This window comes from Corvus moneduloides, chromosome 2 (assembly GCF_009650955.1).
Source record: "Corvus moneduloides isolate bCorMon1 chromosome 2, bCorMon1.pri, whole genome shotgun sequence".
Taxonomy (NCBI): Eukaryota; Metazoa; Chordata; class Aves; order Passeriformes; family Corvidae; genus Corvus; species Corvus moneduloides.
In genome coordinates, this window is record NC_045477.1 from 31,634,147 (window position 1) to 31,652,702 (window position 18,556).

The window sequence follows — 18,556 nt, forward strand, 5'->3', positions numbered from 1 at the left end:
GAGATAAAGGAAATCAAGCTGAGATCATTTCAACATTAGCATTTTTCTAAAGCAGCAAATAACTTTAAAAGAAGCCATTGCCTGCAAGAAAAGACACTGTTGGTTGGACAAAGTAAATGACTAAATTCTTACCATTTTTTACAGCTCATCACTTCTGAACATTTTTCTTTTGCAGCTCAAGGACTTGTTTCAGAGACACTCAAAACAAATGAAAACCTGGCACTCTGAAGTCTACAAGGTTGTGAGATTTCTGATCTGCCCTTGCAGCCTTCTCCTGCCCTGACACCCCTAAATCCCCTCTTTGCCGTGAGTAAGTTGGAAACAAGTTAGGGAGGGGGGACTGTTAATATGAGCTGGCAGGACACTGTTTCAGCAAGTATAGCTTTGATGTGAAAGCCAGAAGCCCTACTATGACAGTGCAGTGAGTCACTTGATGACAAGTCACTGAGGCATTTAGAGAGGGATTTTGAATTCTAACAAGTGACACTGTTTTGCCTCCTCTAACTGAAGGATGTGCCTTTATTGAACCTGGAATCCAAACACTGCCTGTGACCGTCTGCCTCCATTTAAAGACAGCCTACACAGAGAAATACACTGTTGCGTACTTTCAGTCTTGCAGCAGAGCCCTGAAGGAATCTTGAGTTGTTTGCTTTCTCTTCTTGAAACAAGTCCTGCTTTTGTCATTCCCAGCCCTACCCTTACCTCCTCAGCCTTTCTAATGAAATCTACGGATTCAAGTGTTTCCAGACATCTCATCACCAAAACTACCTGCTTGATAGAGGAAGATAATGGGTTTCTTTCCCTATCCAGTCTTCACCCCCTCCCAAGCCCTGAAGAAGATGCTTCTTACTGGGGTGGAGGACAAAATATTTTACCTCCCTGCTGCTCATCTGTGCTTGCCCAGTATCTTCAGGATCACAGAAGTATGGGGAATCTGTTTCTCATCAGTCTTAGGAGTAGCTGGGGAAAGTAAAGATAGGCAGGAGGTGAACAAGGATTCTGTAGAAAGGCAAAAGGAAAACCAACAAATAATGCTCTAAGAGATATGATCAAGGAATGGAAGCAGGGAAAAGAAACCAAACAGGAAGAATACAAAAGTTAGTTCCCCCATACACACTGCAAGTTAAGTTCAGTATTGTTGTCAGGGCTCCCAGAAATGGCAAGAGAGATACTAGTCTGACAGTGGAGGTTACAGCTCCAGATAAAATGTCAGTTTAATTTTATTCATTCTCTTTAAAATCTGGTTTAGGAACATATGCAAAGGAATTAAAGCAGGCCTGGAAAAGTACTTCCAGTCTCACTTCTTCAGAGTCTTTTGGCAGTGGCCTGGTAGTGGATGAGACTCCTGCTGATTTCTGTGAATAAGGTACAGCTTTTTTACTCATTCTCTCTGCTACCAAGGGAGTCAAAATTGCACAGAAGAATTTATAGCACACAAATGTAAGAGACTGTAATTTTTCCCAGACACCTTATTACCAAGGCATATAGGCTGATGCAACAATAAGAAATTTGATGAGCCAGAAATTAAAATGTGGATTTTTATATTGGATTAAGATAACTGTGAGACAATACTCGTTGCTGGTGCTGCAGCTTCCTCTCCTTCCTTCCCTTGCAACTTCTCTGGCTTTCTGTAAGGCTACTCAGTGAAGACTTCAGTGATTTTGGAGAATTAAGTTACAATGCTAGTAACTCACTGTTAAGAGGTAGTAGATACTGTCACTTCCTCACAAAAAATTAGGAACTGGAGACTCAAACCAAAGCCTCTGTGTGCTTAAATCTCTTTATTTAAGTCTTCAAGGCACATTTGGATCAAATTCTGTCATTTCTCTCTACAGATAGGAGTGGGAGAAGTCTCTTTTATATGACACATATTTTTGCATAGCTTTCACATCTCCAGAATCTTGGAGCTTAACAGAAAGCATCAAACACCTTAACACACACCCACAACGTGCATACATTTTACCAAAGAACCTTACCAATGACTTTGATTATCAGAAAATGGATGGTTTTGATGAAGGGCTATATGGTGTTATCACCATTTCATTTCTGGGCCTCTCCTTTGAGTTCAGCTCCCAAAGCTTTTTCGTTGCCACCTGTGATCTGCTGTGATCATGAGCCAGAGAAGCAACACTGAAATTGAACACACAGCTTATTCCAAAGTGGGACTAAAGATGAGCACAATGGCAGGCCAAAACAGGGATGTGAACTATCAGCTTGTGGTTAAACAGGAAAGTTAGCTCTCCTGGGCAATGTGGCAAAAAAATTCAATCAAACTTCTGTGGAAAAAAGAAATACCAGTGACCACATTCATAAGAAGTGCCATCCACTTAACAAACATTCCAGGATCTTAGGTTTATGGCTTTATCTTCCTCCAGCCTCTCTCTTGCATGAAAACTGAGTATTCCTAGAGCAATTTCTCATTTCAGCAAGAATTGCCATGAGTCAGGTGGCTCAAACCCTCTCAAGCAAAGCCTTTATTAAAGATATTATTCAAAAAAACCAACCAACCAAAAAAAAACCAACTTAGTAAAGCATAGAAATTCACATTGGAAATCCAGTTCTAAGTCATTAAAGTTCATAAGGTAATTAGATCTGTAGCCTGAAAAGTTGCATTTATGTCCTGTGGAGGCCATATACATATTTCTGAATGACTGAGAAAAAATTGATTCCTTTCCCTTTTAGGAACAACATGTCCTTTCACATACTTGTTCCTTGAGTTCCTGAGCTTGAATCAAAGGGTTTCCCCTCTGTGTGCTGTATTTTGAAACACATTTCTCTGATTTGCTAAAATTGGTCAGCACGTGAATATCTGCCATTTAATTTTTGACCCTACCTAAAACAATGTTAGTCCAATTATACACTAATTTAGATTACTCTCTGTGAAAGAAACTTTTTAGTACATAATACTAGGACTACATCTTCCAGTCTATTAAAAACAGTGCCCTATCAAAACCAGTGTTTTACTGGATAAAACACTGACAAACTTGGGCTCTATTCAAAGTTAACACATTCTGTGGTTTGCAGACAAAAATGACATTAAAATTTGTATTGTGTGAGGTATTTCTGAAAGGATAAGGACATATAAATTGTTCTATTTCCAGAAGAACTGCAAAATGTAATGGGACTTTCATAATTGAGTGTCTTATTAATTTTAATGAGTTAATCAATATTGCATTGTGAATCTTGATATGTCTGTTTGCTGCTAATCCCTCTTTGTGCCATGCCCGCCCTGGTCTTTGCAGCTGTTACCTGACAAATCTACCTTCTATTGTGAAGGAACACGGGAGTTCAGGCTCAGGTGACCAGTTTAATGAGCAAGAAAAGCAGAGGATACATTACGAGCCTGGCCTCATTTTTTTTCTCCTCTACCCCAAAACATGCTGGCATTAGAGAGCTCCATAACAGCCTCAAACACCTCACACAGAGGTGAGCACAGGGCCTTGAGTTGGATGAATCTAACAGCTTCAGTAGTATACAGAGAATTGGGAAAGAGGGGTTGGAATATCTCTCCCTTCTGCTGCTGAAGGAAATCAGCTTTTCCTTCACACCAAACAAGTCTGAACTCTGGAAGTGCATGAACTCCACACTCAGCTGTGACTTCTAGCCTCTCAAAGCATGATTGAAATAAGGTATCCTTGAAATACCTACTAAAGGCAAATAGTAGAATCATTCTGGCACAAAGCCTCCAAGTTCAACTTGTTGGCAAAACTGCATAACGTTTACTTACAGATAGCTGGGGAAATTAAATACAAGTTTTACAAAAGTAATCACTTCTCTACTCTTTCCACAGAAGAGTCTGGGTTAAGAGGCCAAGCCACTCTTATTTTAAGATCAGCAGAGAATGTGCATTTGGGAATATGTAGGTACAAATAATAATTTATCTTGTAATTTCTTTATGCTAAATAGGTGAAAAGGTATTTTGCATTACACTGTATGCAAAAGATGAAAAAACCCACATGATGCAAGCCACTGGTTCAAATAAAAATATTTCTCGCTCCAGCTCTTACTTCATGAATAGAACATCAGCCCTGAGAAATGGGCTTTGCCTCGTAAGGGAAGCATCATCTAAAATACTTGTGTGCCACTACAGTCATTAAGAAAGGTGATAGTTCAAAGCCCTACTGATACTGAGAGAAAGTAACTCAAAGTGGTGCTGTGACCTCAGCAAGCCAGTCTGTCAAACTGTGTCCTAACCTTCTGTATTTGATTTCCTTCTCTCTGCTGCCATCTGGAAAGTCATCAAATGCCATCAGCTGTAAACCATGGACAGACACTGTAACTACACACATCAAGCTCACAAGGGCAGGAGACAAAGCCTTAAGGTAAACTTGGATGACTCCTCCATTCCCAAAACACACACAAGATGAATAGCAATTATTTTCCTCCCCTGTTTTCCTTTTAGATTACAGGTGGACAGACTTTATGGAAAAAGAAAAGAAAAAAAAAAGGCATGACACAAGTCTTTATGCCCCACCTGGATGCAGCACATACTTGTCACCTGACTTCCTCAGAGTCCCACAGCTAAAGGCCCACCTAGATCAAAGAACTGTTTGCACCTAGATGTCGTATGCTTCAAGGCAGTCACAACATATTTTGTGCACTGTCTCTCACAGGGTAATTGGGATCACAAAGGGCTACTTTGGTAGAAATTATTTCTTTCCAGAAAGTACATTTGCTTACTACTTCTGCAGTCATATGATGTGGCCCAATTTTCACAAATTAGGACTTCATTTTTTCTACAACAGTAACCTTTTTTCTCTTCCTTTTTTTAAACCTAAGATGATACAAGGTTGCCTGATTCAGCATCACTTCTGACTTTTGACGGGAAGTAAGAAACAGAATGGCTTGAAGGCAGTTATACCAGCTTAAGAGTAAAACAAACTAGCTATATGGCAGGTCCAAAGAGTACAGATTGCAAGAAGGAAAGAAAAGGAGGGGAAGTTATTGTTTAACCTGCATCTCAGACTACACACAAGAGATTGATAGTGTATGAATGGAAGCCAGAACACTTGGATTGCCAGGCTGAAAGAGTGTATTAGTACACAAACCAGAACTGAATACTTGGACTTTTTCTTCTAATTCCCCTGGAAATCCACTTCTCAGATGGCTTTTTTTTGTTGTTTCCTCTTCCTCCATCCCAACAAAAAAGTGCTAAAATGAAGAGAAAGGGCGAAAGCCACGCTACCACAGCGCTTTTGCTGATGAATTTGTTAGCAATGCTGCCTGCCTGCATCCCCACAGTGAGAGGAACAGGTGAAACTCCTCTCAGCTGCTCCAATATACAACACAACACATGGGAGACAGAGGAGACCAAGGAGACTACAAGAGGAATCAGCATTTTTAGAGTGCAACTCTCTGACCTATTTTAAAAACACCTACAGGAGGATGATACAAGGCACATCCTAAAAGAGCCTTTCCCTCTCTGCAGATCATACTGGGAGCCTAAGGAGACATGTTCAGCTCAGAGCAACCATGTTTTGAGCTCGGAGCATCCATGTTTTCATCAAATGGATCCCAGGAAGGGTCCTGAAATTGTGACATGCACCCCACTGTCATGTGCCAAAAAGAAGACAGACCATTGAAGGACCCAAAGACATCCACAGCTCTGAGGATGTGCCTGAGGTGGGATGGGACAAAAGTCAGCTCCCTTTCTTGCACAAAGCCAGCAGCAGTCATCACCACTGACGCACTGAGCGCTACCCCTCAGAGCCACAGCATCCACATCTGCACATGCTGTGCACAGCTGCACCCAAGTGCAGGAATTTCAAAGTTGAACTTCAGTTTGTGTAAAAACCTGATTAGTACAAGCAGCATCAGGTACTTTTAACCTACTCATTCCCAAAGACCATCATATGCCTTAACCTCAGATGGGCAGAACTGATCACTGTGACTTCTCTGCCACATGAGTGGGAGGGCTGACAGTCCCAGTTCTGCCGCCACCAAGGGGAATGGACCCAGCCATTCCCATCTCTGGGAACAGGGGTGGAAAGCTGCTCCTCCCAGGTGAGAGCTGTACAACTGCATAAGAAGAGTGCACTGGACTATTTTCTCCATAAGAGCAAGCCCTCAGCATCAAGCAGAACATGCCTACATTGTCCCCAGTTCGTATACAAGCCAAGGCATCAGGCTGAGAAAATTAGTTCAGCTCATTGCCAAGTATAGAAAAACACTCTTTGACACAATACAATTCTGGCACACAGTATTATTTTGCCTTCCCATAGAGGTAAAAAGCCAACAGTAGGCATTCTTGTACCTGTCAGAGGGCTAATGGCTGACTATGCTTTTAAGAAATACGACTTATTTTAAGTTGTCTGGTTTCAGTCTGTGTCTTACACATCCTCACCAAGACTGTCAGTTCCTTTATGAAGTCTATTTGCTTCTGTTATCTGCTGTTGATGAGGATGAACTGTAAAACCAGAACAATTTGAGGGTGGAGCTCTGGATCATTTCTGTATTTTTCAACTGAGAAAAGTTTATTTCAGCCCTAGGTTGTTCTCTACACTCTTAAGCATATAAGGAAATTGGACCATAGCAACAAGCTTTTGAAATTACAAAACTTCCCACACTGAGGAAGTGAGACAGGTGCACAAAAGAGAAAAAGAAGGAAAGAAGCCATACTGCAAGCTCACTTACATTTATAAAAAGACAAAACACTAGTTAGCAAACTAGGTGAAATTCATGCACTGGAACCTAAGCTGAGAGAAAAGGTCTCCCTTCACAGACCCGGAAAAGGATAATAAAACAGTTCTTTGACCTCTCAAGCAAAGAGAGCTAGCATCAGTTTTCAATCCAGTGCAAGCAAGGCAGTCAGAAACACAATAAACAAGCAATACATCTTCACTTGTGGCAGTTATATTGGACTTGTCACGTATTTCTTTCAATATCCCCACGATGCCCAGAAAAGCATGAACTAAAACCCTCACTTTTCCCTATTCTTTTTTTTCTGAGCAACATCCAGAGCACAGAGTATTCCCAAAAAAACCAGTAAAAGCATTCTTGCTGTCATGCTATAAGACCCTTTTCCTCTTCAAGTTTATTTTTGGCTTTCATTTCCAAATCAAAGAATAGTAGTTATATCATCCTACTTAAAGATGCGGGTCCTTCCCCACAGAACTCAAAGAAGGCTAAAAAATCACCTGGCAGTTTATTGCCCAGTCTTAGACTCCAGCTTTGTTCTACAGCACAGCTGAGAACAAGTTCTGTTCCGTGCCACAAGACAGGCAATACAGAGTTAAATAGAATCGGTGTTTAGACATATTTAAATTCCCACCATACCTTCTGTTCTCTGTGCAGAGATGAGCTCCACTACTCTGACTTACCCACAAAAAAATGCACGGGGAAAAGCAATATCCAAGCATCCAGTGGACACACACACACTAACTGTTCCACAAGGAGGAGTTTTTCCAGCCTTGCCCTATAAAGCTGAGAGCAAGATCAGCACACCCACACTAAGAGATACTGGAGCAGCAGACAGGAAGATGCTCCCTGCTTGGCCAGGCAATGTGTGCAGCACCAGGAAACTCCAGGTATGGAGAAGAGGGAGGTGGTTCAGTGAAAGGCATCCGTGAGCCACAGTGCAAAGAGTAATTGTGAGCAAAGGAAACAAACATTCTTCCGTCTGTGCCCGACACAGCCATTTCACCCAGCCACAATACCTGCTTTCACTTTGAAAATGGAAAGCTTGGCTAACTGAACAGCTTTTATGGTTGTTCTTACACACACGCACATATATAAACATATCTCACACATAATTACCACATAAAGTACACGCCTTACAGCCAGTCCCTAGCAAAGAGCCAGGTTTTGACACCTATTTATAAATCTTGCTCCTGAAGAAAAAACTCCTGGAGGCAATGTCGGAATAAGGATCAAGTAATGCTCAGCAGGAGCAGATGCACCGTGACACACATACGGATGGAGCCAGCTACTCCCAACATCATGAATTTTAAGCCATCTGGATAACAAAAGCAGCAAGACCAGGGATTGCAGGCACGGGAGAGCTGTGGATTGGGGCATTTCCATGCATAGCAGAAGACAGAAGCGCTACTGCCTCTGAAGACTCGTCCTGCTGGTGCTGCCTCCTCCTTCGGGCTCCCAGGAGCATTCAAGAGCACCCAGAGGTGCCACCCATCTCCGATGTCCCTTCACTGCTACCCACTCCCCAGGCAGAAGCCCCTGCTTTGAAGGAGGCTGGATTAGAGACCACCTGACGTCTCCTCCAGGCTGAATTATGACACGATCCCAAAGTTCAGCTTTGCTTTTAAGTACTTTACTAGCGAAAAGCCACGGTTTCGTAGACACGCGCGGGCGGAGGGGTTAAAAGACAAGCTCCCACCTCTTCATCCCTCCTTCACCAACCACACAAAGCCCGAGGCTTCATCAACCCATCACCCAGCATGGGTCCAGCTCCTCAATTCTTTGTGTTTGCCCAAAGCGCCCGCCCCTCCAGCCAAAGCCAGGAGAGGGTGCTTGGCAGAAACTGTGGGCTGAGCCCCGATTCCACCCCAACCTCTGCGCCGGGACCTCAAGCTTGCGGCCCCGAAGGGCTCCCCGCTCGCAAAGCCCGGGGGCTGAGAACAACTCCCTTTGTGAAATGAATGAGCCGGGGAGACAGGAGCGGGGAGACAGGAGGAGGAAGGCAGGCTCAGTACCTCCTTCTAAAAGAAAATTTAAAGAGAAGGGGGGAAGAGGGAGGCTGAAGAAGAACGAACCCGTCCTCTCAGCCCCTGCGCAAACTTCTCGGTTACAAAACACGCGAGGAAATCCCCTTCCCCGGCGCGCCGGGACTCACCTTCCGCCCGCCGCAAGGTGCTGCCCGGCTCTCCCCCGGCGCCCCGCCCGGCCCCGCTGCCCACACCGCCCCTATTGTCGGCCCGGCGCCGCCCCCCGCACCCTGCCCGCCTTGCCGCGGCCATTGGCTCCGGGGGGCCCGCCCCGCAGCCCCCCTGCCGCCAAGGTGGGCAGCCGGGCCCGCCGGGGCGGGGAAGGGAGCGGGGAGAGAGAGGGCAGGTCCTTCCCGCTTCGCTCGGCGGCGGCCGGGGCGCGGCATCGCAGCCGAGTGGCCCGCGGTGGAAAGTTTTTTTGGGAGGGGGTGGTACCTTCCCGGCGCAGCAGATCGGGACCCCGGAGCGCGGTGCGCCTCGGCGCTGCCTCGGGCAGCCGCGGGCAGTGCTCCGGCCGTGCTGCGGCTGCAGGCGGCTCCCGGAGCCCCGTAGCTCCGCAGGGCAGAGGGCGGGAGCGCCGCTGGCCTGCCTGGGACGTAGAAGTCTTTGGTGATCACGCCATCAGCGGAGCTGCCACGCGGGGAGTGGATTGCCGGCAACTGCACCCTTGGCGAGCAGCGCTGCAGTGACTTTATTCCTGCTGCTCGTATCGCGCTGCGCTATCGCGGAGCCGGCTCCATTGTGCTGAGGACCGTGTGCGTGCAGATCCAAAAAAGGCAAGAATAAAATGGGCTCTGCCCTGCTTCTGTGTTGCACAAGCCGAGGCGTCTATACCTTATATTGCCGGGATCCGGGTGTTCCCTCTCCCCGTGATCCAAAGCTTGCTGGAAACTTGTCACCCTAGTTAACAGGAGTTTTCGGCTCAGCCCTTGTGCTCTGCCTGGAGAGAAAAAGAGGAGGGGTTTGATGGCACGTACAGCGCAGGGCTCTCGAGAAGAGAGCACGGGCATGCTGAGGTGCTCCTGGGACGTGCTCTCTAGAGGTACGAAGGTGAAATGTTTAAGTGCAGCAGGTAGATAAAGGCAAAAGGGAGACAAGCTTTATACCGAGACAGCATGCCCCTATACACGACAGATTAAGACAGCACTGCCACAGTCTCACCCTTCCTCCTTGTACCAACATCTGTCAGTTCCTGTGATAAGTTTGTTCGGGAGCTAAACCAGCAGAAAATTAACATCGCAAAAGTAAACAAATGGAGGAAGCGAGAATGCAAGTCTGGGACTGATAGGGAGAGTGGGACTGCCACAGAGCTGACTTCAGTCAGCTGAACCTGCAGTGGAATTGCACACTTCGGAGTACTTCCCTCTCTCGGATACATTTAAAATTGGATTCAAATCCACGCACACAGGCAGAGAGCGTGAGCTCCCTCAAGCACCGTCTGGCCCTAGTCTGTCCTCTGGTTGCAACATAAAGGTTTTTATGTAGTTCATGGTAATATGTATCAATCACTTCACTTCAAAGACAGGATCAGAGCGTGTCAAGAATCCCAGAGATACATGGGAGCTTACAGGATTGCTGCTGGGGGGGGAACTGAGGCAAAAACCATGCAGCTCAGCTTAAATGCTGGATCCATAAAGGGGGCTCCATCAAAGCTGGAGTTAAAATCCAACATTTATCATTCAGCCCTGAACTGAGAGCTGAAGAGTGACCTCCTTTTTGTACCACGCTTGAAATCCCAAAGCCTTTTCAGAAACATGGATGATGTTCTCTGATAATTTTAAAAAATAAATTTTGAAGCCAGGCAAGAGATCAGCCCAAAACACCCCATAAACATGCCTTGTTTGACAAAACATTTTGCCAAATACATTCATTCAACCACATGGATAACGGATGAGTAAGGTTATTGCAGTGGTTGACCTAAGCCCTGGTCCATACACACCTGGTGTACTGCACTCTACTCAGCCCTGGTGAGGTGCATCTGGAGTGCTGTGACCAGGTCCGGGCTCCTTAATCCAAGAGAGACATGGAACTTCTGGAGTGAGTCCACAGAGAGCCACAAATACGATTAGGGGACTGGAGCATCTCTCTTATGAGGAAAGGCTTGAGGGAGCTGGGCCTTTTCAGCCTGGAGAAGAGACGACTGAGAGGGGACAATCTATACACAGGTTAACTCAGTTCAGAAATTATTTCAATTAAACCTTTGTATATCTGCTGCCAAGGGATCTCACCAAAACTTTCAGAATCCTTGTATTTTGCTATTTTCCTACTCTGTAGTAATGTGGAATACTAATGAGATATTCTGAAGGGAGATCCAGGAATTACAATACTTGGAGTTTTCTGAATTTACCCAAAGTTCAAGAGTCCTTTGTCTGAAACTATTGCTGGATATTTCAGAGGGAGTTCCTAAACAAAAGGAAGAAGATGTCCATGAACAGGTAAGAATAGGATAGAAAGCTACCACTGCAAACCAGAATTTGGTACTTGAGAAAGGAATGACTGAAATGTAAATCATTTTATTTGCATTTCTAAGCACTCAGAGCTAAGTGTTCAGACGTTTTCAGGGAAAGGATCCATCTTGCCTTGTACTCAGGTTAAAGTCTGATGGCCCTTTTCAAGTATGGAGGAAAAAGGGGATTTCTTACACCTCAAAAGGGTCTCCTGTGTTCTGTGGTGGGAAGAAGCCTGGCACCAGACTCCAGCCTCGAAGACCAACTCTGTTGAACAATCGATTTTACAGTGATCGCATAAGAACTGCATTTTCCTTCCCTTCAGACACGCAGCAGAACGAGCAGTACAGCTGCCATAGGGCACAGCCTGGTGATTTCTTCTTTGTCAGCAGCACCAGTATCAATAGTTCTTACTCTGCTGTGCATCTCTGTTTCTGAGCTACTCCCTGCACTGTGCCAGCACAGCTATTTGTGCAGCTATGTAATGGAAGGGATCAAACAACTGGTCCACCTAGGAGTTTTCCTAGGTGTTTTAGCCAGAGCAAATTCCCAAATATTTTAGTGGACACGAGGAGGAACACAAGAGCATGGGAAATCACAGAAACTGAAGCTTTGCTGGGGGACAGTAACTTGTTGGGATATGCCCACTTAGTCACCTGCATTAACCTGTCCACTCATTTAATCTGCTCAAGCAAACAGAGACAAATTGGACTCAGACTACATGGAAGAAACCAGAGTTCACAAACTACTTGAAAACTAATTACAGGTCTCTCGGTCTTACTAGCAGGGAAAGGAAAAAGACAAAAAGAAAAATGGAGTCCTATAGTTATACAACACACAATTACAAAGTTCCTCAGCCAAAGATCTCACTGTGAAGATGCAGAAACAGCAAGCAGCAGCAAGCAAAACTGGAGGTGATGGTGGGTCAGCGCACTACTGCCTGGAGGTTTCTCACCCAGTAAATCAGAAGTCAGTCCAGCAAAGTAATGTTCCTACAGTGGTGTGAAGCAAAGAAGAAGACAGACTGTGATTCATCGCTGCCCTACATATCATATAAGTTTGTAACAGCTCTGCAAAATGTATGCAAAACACTTTCAAATCACAACTATTTCCTTTTCATTTTGTCCAGATAATACAGTACACTAAAGCAGTGAGGAATGTGTTTCTGGACACAAATCTATGATGCACAAATGTTTTTGCTAAACAAACACACAAAAGCACGACAGTAACAATCTTTCATTTCCTCAGTAAGTTTTAGAGTGTTTTAGTGCCAGAAAAGCAAAGTAAAAAATAACAAAAGGGCCAGAACACCTGACTAGCACAGAGCAGCATCTGGTTCCTATCTTCTATACCCTGATGTTAGATAGTGTGTAATACCCATCACAACAGAAGTTAAAATCACTTCCAAAACGTATACAAATAGCACATTACATCTGATGCATGTTTAACATGGACATGCACCTTCTACCATTCTGGAGAAAAGTTTGCTATGATTTCTCTGCCTAGAATGAGTTCCAATACAGGAGTAAGAACCAGGGCCACCATCTCGGCCAAGCTGGTTCTGGGTTACACGTTTTTCATCTTAGCACTGAAGTGGAAAATCCAGCTTATGCATGAACATCTCTCAGTATTTGACTATATGCAGTTGTTTCACTCTGGATAAATGGTTAGAGCTTCATACTGTACACGTTCCCACTTGCCACTTAGCCCTCCGTTTCTGTACGGAGAAGCTCACAGTAAAGGGCCAGGATCTGTCTGGTGCGGTTATAACAGTAATTACAACTTGGTATATTTATTTTTGATGCTTAAATCCCAAATAATTCTGGTTCTTCTTATGGGTTACTTACTTGTCAGTTAAGTTACCCTATAGTTGGTTGAAAACTCAGAGGAACCTTCATGCCATTCCAATTTTAAATAATCTCTTACCGCTTCATTGAAGTCCTGGAATCTTGCAAAACCTCTGGTGATGAATGCACTTTTACATTCCAGATCTCCTTTAGCCAGGAAATTGCACAGAGACAGCTAAGAGCACTCAGTGCTTTGGTGAGCAGTCAGCAAGCCGGGGAATACTAGGGAAGCCACAAATGACTGTTTGATTCTGGAAGCCTTATGTATCTCTGGAAGCCATAAAATACAGATGGGCAATGGCTTAACAGTGAGGTCAGTCTTTGATTCATTAGCTAACAGCTGAATTTAAGCACATATATCTGAGTTTTGAGGCATGCTGCTAATTCAAGCTTAAAAGCAAGGGGGGAGTTTTACCCTGCACTGTGAGTTTCTATGGAGCTGTACAGAATCCTGGCTCTGGCTTAGATTTTGTATGTTCTCTCAATGATTTAAATAGTTTGGTTTTTTGGGAAAATATTACTAGGCACTGGTAATCTTAGGTAAAAAACATATTTAAATGCCGTAAGCTCTTTTTTGTGGTTGGAGGTCTAAACTTCAAACACACTGGGTCAGTCACTGAAGCTATGAGAGTTCACACCACAGGCTGACCGTTTGTATGTAAATCCTACATTGTGCAAGAATCTGTGGAGACGAGTGCCATAACAGAAGAGCCTGTTTTCAGATATTAAAAACAGTATTGACGTGCTCCAAAAACAGGAATTAGGTTCAGAATTTCATTTTTCAATCTCCCAACTGCAGTCGTAGTTCCTTACAGTAGTTCCTATAGTTCCTTACATCAAATTTCTTTCTGCCTGCAGTCCAAAAAACCCCTATCCCTGCCTGCCCCTATTCTTCTCCAGCTGTTTCAAGAAACATCTACTCATTCCTACTTCCTCTCCTTTCCCATTCCTTCCACCTCCCAGCCTTATTTAATCATTCACCTCACACTGAAAGTCCCTTTCCTCCCTGATCGCACCAGCCAACCTAAGGCAAGGATGCGAATATGGTCTAGACACTCATTTAGGGATCCATGTCCCACCTTGATTGGAAATTAGCATAGAATGGTTAGGGTGGGAAAGGACCTCAAAGACCATCTCTTCCAACTCCCCTGCCATGGGCAGGGATACCTTCCACTAGGCCAGATTGCTCAAAGCCCCATCCAGCCTGACCTCAAACACTTCCAAGGGATGGGGCATCCACAGCTTTTCTGGGCATCCCATTCCAGTGCTTCACCACTTTTGTAGTGAAGAATCATGGCAGCAGCTCTGCTTTACAAAACACAGGCAGCAGCAGACAAAGAACGAGGCACCCAGGGAGAGCAAGAGGGGCACTGCTGAGAGGGAGGGGAGGGAAGGGGGAGGTCGTAGATACTGCTTATGCATTTGGGCCTTTGGAGCATGAAGGAATTGCTGCCAGTGAAGGAGGTGTGGAAAATAGCATAGTAATGGCAGGCAGGCAAACATCTCAAGCACATGAAAGTCCGTCTCCCAAGTGACAAAATACCTGCAGAAATCAGAGAACAATCCATGATTGCTGGCTCTTGTTCAGCCACCAGTACAAGGTCCTGGCCTGTGTTACTGTGTGGCACAGCCATCTTAGAACTGTTTGGGTGACTGTCCTGGCCTCAGGTGTGAACTGGTTCTCTGCATTGTCCCAGAAACATGACTCTGATTTGCTCTCCTCACTATAAAGAAATCAGAAAAAATAACTCAATACTGCCCACAAAGTAACTTTGCTAGCTAGAACAGATTTCACAACAGACAAGTCTATGACAGGTTTTGCTTCCAGGATTCAGCGTACAGCGGTTTTATAACAGACACTCAGAATCACTTTTCCATTCATTTTATTGTGGTTTACTGTAGACCTTTGACGAGATAAATCCTCCTCTGTGAGAATGTGGAAGAACACAGTAGAAAGAGATTTACACATTCCTTGGGCTCAACAACTCCTGCTGAACCAGTAAGAAAACCAGAATAACACTACTGAAAGTGAAATAAATCCAAATTATTCTGAACTATATTATTTTTTTTAAATTTCCTTTTACCTATAAGTGGGAAGAAATAAAAAAGAAAGCATAATACTCTGGAAGTGTGGAAAAAGAGGAGTGCACTAAACTTACCTTTCATTAGGGACTCCCCAAGTTTAATGGGTTATCATATAAAGAAATTAATAATAAAAATAATTTAAAAATCAATTAGCTTTTCCCCTCTTTATTGATTTTTTAAAGAATGCCTCTGGAGAACTTTCACTTCCAGTATCAGGACTTAAAAACATAGCTAGGTAATGCAAGAGACAGTCTGAATGAGACATCAGACAGAGACTACTAATCCAGGGCTATTTATTACTCAAAACCTAACAAAAGCAGCTCATTTTTCTACAGAGAAAGTCTTAGTTGCATGGGAGGACACTGTAAACAGATGAGGGTGAGGCTGAGAGAGATTGTAAAAGCGTAATGGCACCGCAAAAGTAGATTCTTTTGCTGGTTTTGCTGAGCTTATTCAAACTGAGTGACTCTGAAGACCTGATCCTGTTTTAACTGAAGCCAGTGAAAGATTTGCCACACATTTCAGAGTACAAAACCAGCCCTTCAGTCATAGCACCTCTGCCAGATTTTGTTTCACACCCTGCCAAAATGTCATAGCTTGAATCACTTCAGTAGCTTGAGCCATTTAAAACTGGACTGAATAAAACCCTGGAGAATAAACTGCAGAGAGAAATCTTCCCCTGTTCTTTCCCTTATCTCTGCTCTTCTGCCTCACTGGGTTACATGAATAGCAACCAAAAACTGCAGAGCACTGACAGACATGGTGTCTCCGGGCATTTCGGATATTTCACAAGCAAGCTGTGAAAATATGAAACCTCAGTCCTTCACTTCTACCTATTTGCATCGTGTCCAAGAGGGCCTAAGTGGATCATAACAAAAAGATTATAGACTTCAAATGGTTTGGATAAACTGCATTGAATTTGAGAGATTTCATAGCAGCTTCAAACATCAGTGCAGTAAAATTTTATTAAAGTGCAAAGTAAAGGTCTTCAACAACATAATCTGAACTGACCTGGAGCAGACAAAATACCATAGAAACAGCAAGATAATTCAAGTTATTAACTCATCAAAAAGCTGGAGAGATGGAGCACCCATTTTGCAGGGTAGAGAGAGACTGACAGTTAACCCAATAGCGGGAGCTATACCAGCTCAGGGGCACTTTGGCTGAGGAGAGTGACACTGATAATTTAATTATACTGGTTGGTCACACTATAACCAGAGTTACACTAGAGATACAGATCACAACAAGCCTGCCAAGAGAGCTGGTCCTGCAGAATTCCTTTGATATGATGTACATCTCAGTGCTGTCCAAATCGACGATGAGTCATGGATTGTTCTGCAGGACACAGGAAATCTTAATAAATTATTTTTATTGCATAATCCTTTTCTATTGATTCCTTGTATATACCTGCAGGAACTGCTAAATAACAACACACAGCCCCCTGAGCTTTTTCACTGGCTGCCTGAGCATACCACAGAGGTCTTGCAAAACTGCCAGGATAAAACAGGTTTCAGGAACATGCCAACCTCTAACTTTATATCCCTGTCAAGTTGCCCCTGCAATCAGAGGAATGTCAAGTTGCACTGGCTGTAATTGGCCACAGTATCTCTGATGAGGTTTCTATCCTGAATCTCACCATCTTGTCTCAGTTTGTTAATTTACGGTTTTAGGGATGGCTATTTCGCCTTTCTTTTTGCCACATTTTCTGGGATATGTAGAGATTCTTATCAAGTTATTACATCCTTACCAAGTAATTAACTTCATCAGCATAAATTAATCACAAAACCATCCTAGCAGCTGTATCACAGATGGGAAAAATGAGGTAAGAGCTCAATCCGTAGCCTCAGGCTCTGCAGCAAAACTACTGCAATAATGCTTTTTGAATTCAGGAGTTCCTACTTCCCATTTCTGCTCTCAGACTAAATCAATCCTTTAAGCTGCCTCTGAAAGCTTCCAGTTGCAGTAAATATAACCTTATGGAAGAAACCTGGGCCTGCAGTCATACAGAGAACTAATCTTCAGCAGGCAGGTGAACTATAGGGAAGAAACATTTAGCGTTGCCATTTGGAATTGGCAGCCTCTGTCCACAGGCTTTGTGTTGGCAGAGAACAGCCCTGCAGGAAACTGTGATAGTGAAACTGATTCTCAGGTGACAGTGGCCTTTATCACACACAGAGATGAAGGTGCAAATGGCCGTCTAGAGAAAAAGGGCCTAGAGGCCCAAGGTAAATGATTTTCAAAAAACAGTGCAGAAAGTGAGTCAACTGCTGATGTATGTGGACTGTGCTCGAAACAGGAAGGGAAAGCTACTTGCTGAAGGGAAACTGGGTTTGGGAACATTTAAGTTTCAGGATGGACAAAGTTCTGTTGTGAAATCTGTATACTGAGGATTTCTTATTTTGCCTGCATGCCTAGGTTTCTGGGAAGAGCACCTTCCATAAAACCATATTCAAGAAGCCCATGCTGAAGTAATTGTTTTTCCCCTTTAGTTTTTAAGTGGTTAAAAAACAATGAAGCTCTCAGTTCTTTACACTTCGCAGGGGAGAATGTACAAAGAGCTGCTTAATCTCTTTCAGTTCAGCTCTTTAATTCTCATGGGTATCCAGTTGCAAGGTATCTGTATCAAACTCTGAGTTCTCAGCTGTGCATCAAACTGTTGGCTCTTGTTTTAACACGCTGTTTCAGAGCTGACCAGGTTTCAGCATGAACATGTGAGGGCTGCTGTGCCTAAATCCGTTTGACGTTGGCAGAGGAGCAGCATCACAAATCCAGCAGTGCTCACTCTGGTGATGAAATGCCAAGTAAGCACTTTCACAATGCCAGGCTAATCTTAACACTGATGTTTGCCATCCAGAAGGAAGCAAGCTGTACAGCTAAAGGAAGCATGTCATCAAGGAAGATTTGAATGCTTCCTGATTGGTTTCCCAAATAATTATTTAATTTGCTTCTAACTGAGGCAAGCTTGCAATTCAAGGATTATATGGTTTTCTCAACTGCAAACTGCAAATAAGGAATCAGAAGGCAAGATGCAAACCATACCACAAGATCAGCTAAGAAAAAATGGTGAAACTGGACAAATTAATTTTGAATTTATTTCCTCCCATTATTGCCAGACAGTCTCAAATGCAAAGTGGAAAAAAAGAACATAAACATATTTATAGCTAATGTAATAAATTAACACCTGTATGCTATATTAATGTGTGAAATTTGCTAAATTAAAATGCTATATTTGGCTCAGTCACTTAGCAACAGCTGCATCAGTTTAAGATGTTTCCATTCTGCAGCTGTTAGCTGTTACCTCAGGCTGGATCTCCCATAGTATCATAGAATGGTTTGGGTGGGAAGAGACCTTAAAGCCCATCTCATTCCAGCCCCCCTGCCATGGACAGGGACACCTTCTACTAGACCAAGCTGCTCAAAGCCCCATCCAACCTCGCTTTGAACACTTCCACGAATGGGGCAGCCACAGCTTCCCTGGGCAATATGTGATTGTGCCTCACCATCCTCACAGGGA

At 43.8% G+C, this 18,556-nt stretch overlaps 1 protein-coding gene across 6 annotated transcripts in view; it reads right to left on the reverse strand.

The window, feature by feature from the left end:
• The window catches only part of PAK1 (p21 (RAC1) activated kinase 1), a 75,586-nt gene extending 65,988 nt beyond the window's left edge, over positions 1-9,598 (reverse strand). For 2 of the 6 annotated variants that reach the window (XM_032098992.1, XM_032098986.1), the window contains exon 1: positions 876-999. The gene's annotated coding sequence lies outside the window, so the exon portion shown is untranslated. Of the gene's footprint in view, positions 1-875; positions 1,000-8,791; positions 8,844-9,098; positions 9,438-9,497 lie in introns of those variants that run through there. The other 4 variants (XM_032098990.1, XM_032098989.1, XM_032098988.1 and 1 more) reach the window with 4 other exon arrangements.
• Positions 9,599-18,556: the final 8,958 nt, after the last annotated feature.